This window comes from Rhipicephalus microplus, chromosome X (assembly GCF_043290135.1).
Source record: "Rhipicephalus microplus isolate Deutch F79 chromosome X, USDA_Rmic, whole genome shotgun sequence".
Classification (NCBI taxonomy): Eukaryota; Metazoa; Arthropoda; class Arachnida; order Ixodida; family Ixodidae; genus Rhipicephalus; species Rhipicephalus microplus.
In genome coordinates this window covers 311,445,634-311,451,633 of record NC_134710.1, presented here as the reverse complement: position 1 = coordinate 311,451,633, position 6,000 = coordinate 311,445,634, and positions in this window count along the sequence as shown.

Below are 6,000 nucleotides of genomic sequence, written 5' to 3'. Positions count from 1 at the left end.
ACAGACGGATGCTTCGCCCCACTCTCCATCATTCACCCCATGGATATGCTGCCATTTTTTTTCTTCGACCGCCTTAGGGTGCAGCTTTGAAGCTGCTGCTACAGTAGGAATCTGCGATGTCGAAGTAGTTTTGCGCGTGCGCATGCGTTTGTTTGTGTGTTCTCGTCTGTGATTTGTTTATGCGAGTTCTCATACCCATATGATCACATGCTCATATGATTATACGTTCATATCAATAAATGATCAAATCTCTATAAGTATGTTGCTGTGGTGCACACTTGCCACGGTATATAGTTACATGAAGCAGCTCGCAGCCATTAATTAATGTACGTGGGCAATGCCACTTCGTTGTTTATTTTATACTTTTGAATAGAATCATCTTGATGTAGTAATGCACACATGCACATACAACAAAATAGTGTAAACCTCTATTGGTGGGGCATAGTAATGGACAAGCCATTTGAGTCCGCCACTATTCACTTACTATGTAGTAAATTTCGCTAACGTGCATTTTACTACCTTCACTTACTAAGAGACTAGTGCATTTTGTAACAAGTGAACGGTTAGTATTTAGTTAGTAAGTATGCCGACTTTTTTTAAAAGTAAGAATCGTAACAACTTTGCACAAGGAAAGTTCAATTGAAGTAATTTTAGTTTTAGCCGAGAAAAAGCTTTTCGATGCTTAGTACCGCCATAGGATTATTTTTATAGGGACCGAGATTGGGTCCTTTATAACCACTCGTGTGGCGGCAAGCGATAAAAACAAGAAACCTGCTCAGACTGACGGCGGGAACAGAATTGAGCTTTATTCTCTTTTAACGGTGGAGCATGTCACACGAGGAACAGCGTGCAGGGGCGTGCACGTGCATGCACCTGAGCGTGACAAAATCGATAAGCGGCCGATGATGATGATGTCGGCCGCTATAATGTTGCCTTGGGGGGACGCGACTACTGAATTGGTTGCATAAAAATAGGTAGTTTACTTGAAGCACATAATTTACATTTGCTTTTGTTTGTATTTATACTGCAAACTACATATTGCCGCATTGAATATGCAGCACCAAGAGAACAACGAAGAGCACGTGGAGTGAGAGATAAATACGAGGTTCTCATCCGATCAGTTGGCCGGTGTTCTGGTACAATTAAAGTCAGTTGTCCTGCATTCAACTGCTGCTGTTTCTGCATTGTGACCATAGGTCGGCACTTTGAGAGACTACTCACTCATACTCACTCACCCCAATTTTTTCAGCCTTCAGCCTCACTCACGTTCATACTCACGTCTACTCCCACTCATAGACCCTCACTCACGTTCATACCCACGCCTACTCGCACTCATGAGCACTCACTAACGTTCATACTCCCTCCTTGTCACACTCAGAGCACTCACTCACGTTCATACTCACTCCTTCTCACACTCAAAATACTCACTCACGTTCATACTCACGCTTACTCACACTCATTCCTACTCACTCACGTTCATACTCACTCCTTCTCACACTCAAAGTATTCACTCACGTTCATACTCGCTCCTTGTCACACTCAGAGTACTCACTCACGTTCATACTCACTCCTACTCACACTCATGAGTACTCACTCACGTTCAAACTCACTTCTACTCACACTGAAAGTACTCATTCACGTTCATACTCACTCTTACTCATATTAATGAGTACTCACTCACGTTCGTACTCACTTATATTCATACTCAGAGTACTCACTCATGTTCATACTCACTCCTACTCACACTCATGAGCACTCACTCACGTTCAAACTTACGCCAACTCACACTCTAGGCCCTCACTCACGTTCATACTCACGACTACTCACACTGATGAGTACTCACTCATTTCATACTCATGACTACTCACACTTGTGAGTACTCACTCACGTTCATACTCACGCCAGCTAGCACTCATAGGCCCTCACTCACGTTCATACTCACGACTACTCACACTGATGAGTACTCACTCATATTCATACTCACGCCTATTCACAGTCACTCACGTTCATATTCACGCCTACTCACACTCATTGTTCATGGCTCACGTTCATACTCACGACTACTCACACTCTTAGAGAAACACGGACTGCTGGGCGAGTTGGTAATTCATTTTAACTGAGGTGCACGTAAAATTGAAGTACAAAAGGAAGACACCTCGAGACAGCGCACCGTGTCCAGGTGTCTCCTTTTCGTACTTTAATTTTTCGTGCACCTCAATTAACCCTCATAGTTACTCACTCACCTTCATACTCACGCCTGCTCAAGATCATAGGCCCTCACTCACCTCCGCACTCACATAAGAATTCACCTTCATACTTACGCCTACCCATACTCAGGCTCACTCACCAACGTACTTTTACATTCACATACTCATCATCATCAAAGCAGAACAAAGGCCTCTCCCCTGTTCCGCCAGTCAACTCGGTCCTTTGCTTGCTGTTGCCACTTCATACCCGCAAACTTCCTAATCTCATCTGCCCACCAAACTTTGTCTCCCCTTTTCCCACTTTCAATCTCTTGGAATCTACAAAATAACCGGCAGAAAACGAAAGTAATGAACAACAACCTCAAAAGAAAACAGCGCTTCGAGATAGGTGGCAGTGCACTTGAAGTTGGAAAAGGTATATACGTCTACTTAGGACAGGCAGTACCTACGGAGCCGAGCCACGAGACTGAAGTATCTAGAAGAATAAGAGTGGGGTGGAGAGATTCCGCAAGCATTCTCAGCTCATGGCTGGTAGATTGTCATTATCCCCTCTAGACGAAGGTATATAACAGCTGCATCTTGCCGGTACTTACCTACTGAGCAGAAACCTGGAGGCTTACAAAGAAGGTTCAGCTTAAATTGAGGACGACGCAGAGAGCGATGGAAATGAAAATAGTGGTTGTAACCTTAAGAGTCAAGAAGAGAGCAGAGTGGATCAGGGAACAAACCGGGGTTAAGGATATCATAGTTGAAATCAAGAAGAAGAAATGGACATGGGCCGGGCATGTAGCGCGTAGGCAGGATAACAGCTGGTCATTAAGCATAACTGACCGGACTTCCAGAGAAAGCAAACGGGTTAGGGGGAGAGAGTAAGTTAGGTAGTCAGATGAGATTATGAAGTTCGCGGGTACATAATGGCAGCAGCAAGCACAGGACCGAGTTGAGTGGCGGATCATGGGAGAGGCCTTTGTCCTGCAGTGGACGTTGTCAGGCCGATGATGAACATTAACATTGAGGTAGCGTTACGTGTACTCAGGTTACTCAATAAACAATCGAGTTGAACAATTGTCGCTTTCTTTAAGGGTCAGTAGGTTCCACAAACAGGCAATGACTCAGCACAATTACGACGCACCTGCGCATTCATTTGTGCGCCATGACGCGTAGGAGACGCTGAGACATCGTTTAGAATCTCAGTAATGTGTTACAAGCACTCAAAACGCGCTTTCGTAGGCTACGACGCACGCGCGCGAAATAGAAACGCTCTCGACAGCTTCAGTATACTGTCGCGAGAGCAAGGTTTCGCGGAGAATCTTGTTCTTTTACGGCTTACAAACGGAGCAGTCAAGGTCGCCCCCGTTCGGGATTAGAAGGGGAAAGCTTACTCGGAAGAGCGTCTAGCGAGAGGCAGGTCCGGCGCCACCGTCTGAGTCTAAGCCATTGTTAACAGGCAGGCGTGTCATTGAGAATGACATGGGGACGCGACCACTTAGCCTGACCGAGACATAGTGGCGGCAGGTAAACGACCATATTCTCTCGCGCTGTTGTTAGGATGTCGGGGCGCCTCGCTGTCGCATGTACACCTGGTAAGCAATGGTGTACCCATCGCTCTTAAGGACGCTTCTAGGAAGCAACAGTTAATGAAAGAACTTACGGGGCCCGAGCGTGGGAACGGCCGCCGACGGTAGTCGGCCGAAGGAGGCTGCACGGCCTGGTATGGGAGAGAGTGTCCCGTGCGGAGAACTTATCCCTTTGCGTGTTTCATTTGGTAAGGAGGTTTTTACAACTGTAGTGCCTTTTATGAAAGTGTTTCTGTGATTGGTTGTGATGCTGCGAGTCCCAACATGTGATTGGTTTTTGTGAAGACTCTTTGTTCGACCAAGGGTTAAAAAGAGGATGTTTGAACTTGAAAAGTGAGCGGAGTCGGGGTAAACAGCGGATCTCACCACGGGAGACCAGGCCATGCAGGCCCAGGGGTATGTCACCATTTTCTATGTTTTGTCTTTGTGACCCAGTACATTTTGTAACTTGAAGTTGTGTTAGCTAAATAAACCCCCAATGAGTGCTCCCCGAATTCATCGTGTTGACTTCTCATCGATGGCCTCCGCGGAGTTTCACCCACACTTATTCGTCTCCCTGGTCGTCTGATGCGCCTAACTTGAACAACCCCGACGTTTCGCTACAAAGTCCAGTTGTTCTCGGCTACCTGGCGCACAAGACGGAAAGGTCCGTGATATTTGTGAAGAAGCTTTGTCGTCTTCCCTTTCGCCCGGGAGGGAGTCCACAAGTACACCAAGTTGCCCTGATGATAAACAACACTTCGTCGCCCAGCATCATAGCTGCGCTTGTTCTTCTCCTGCTGACGCTTCTCCCGTTCATTTACTATTTTTCGAGCCTGCCGCAGCCTGCGGGCCACTTTCATTGCATCCAGGGTGTAGTCGAATCCGCGTTGCGCGCCCGACCCTACATCCACCGGTAGTGTCGGTTCATGTCCGTGAAGAAGAAAGAAGGGAGTGAATCCAGTCGTCTCGTGGGTGGTAGAATTGTATGCAAATAGAACGTACGGTAGGAATTCATCCCAGTTGCGGTGGTGGGAGGAAACGTACATGCTGAGCATGTCAGCCAACGTGCGGTTAAAACGCTCGCTCAAGCCGTTGGCCTGTGGGTGGTATGCTGTTGTGGTGGCATGCTCGCTACCCACGAGCCGGAATATTTCTTCGGTCAAGTTGGCGACAAACTGCTGCCCACGATCGCTTATTACCTTCTCCGGGGCACCATGACGTAGGACGATTTGTTCGACGAACGCTCTGGCTGCTTCTGCGGCAGTGGCCGCTGGACACGCGACAGCCTCGACCCATTTCGTATGGTAGTTGGTAATCACGACGATGTAGCGGTTCCCTGCTTTGGATTTAGTGAAAGGCCCAATGCAGTCCATGCGCACCTGCTGGAAAGGTCGACCTGCAGGTGGGATCGGTTGGAGGAAACCGACCGGCCTCCCCGGTGGTTGCTTTCGTGTCTGGCAGTCGGGGCAGGAGAGAACGTACTTGCTTACGTACGAGAACATCTTCGGCCAGAAATATCGGCAACGAACTTTCTCCCATGTGCGCTTGACACCTAAGTGGCCTGCCGTGGTGGCGTCATGGCAGTACCTTAAAATCTCAGATCTCAAGCACTTGGAGACAACGAGCGCAGCACGATCCTCCTGAAACCCTTTCGCCCTTCGATACAGTACACCGTCGATCAACCGAAAGCTCCGTGCCGTTCTTTTAGTTTTCCTGACAACGGGCGCATCCGGGTGCTCGAGGTGCTGCATAATTTCTTTCATCCATGGGTCTGCCCTCTGCTTTTTTCCAACATCCACCTGATCCAGAACCAGCAACGGTAAGGGGTTTTCTTCGCTTACAGGCGCGGGATCATGAGGAAGGCGGAAAAGCGTGTCGGCATTTCCATTCTTGAGGCCAGGGCGGTGTCGCAACGTTATGTCGATGGGGCGGCCGGGCTGGCCCACTAGGCCCGGCCGTTCTCGTTTCCCGAAGGATTAGGCTGCACATTCTGATTGCCTTGGAGCTCCGCCTGATTGTTTCTGCCATCTCGGAACCGCTGCCAGCACTGTTGTGCTATGTGACCTATGCGGCGGCAAATCTGGCATCGGGGACGCGCGTCGTTGGCACGGGAAGTTCCCGGGGGCCAAGGCATTGGGGGGCGACGCACCTCGTCTTCGATGCTTTTTAGCCGGTCAGATAGCAAGGCGATCGAGTCCGCAATCGTTTTCAGGTCTCTCTCGCGGTCGGCAGCC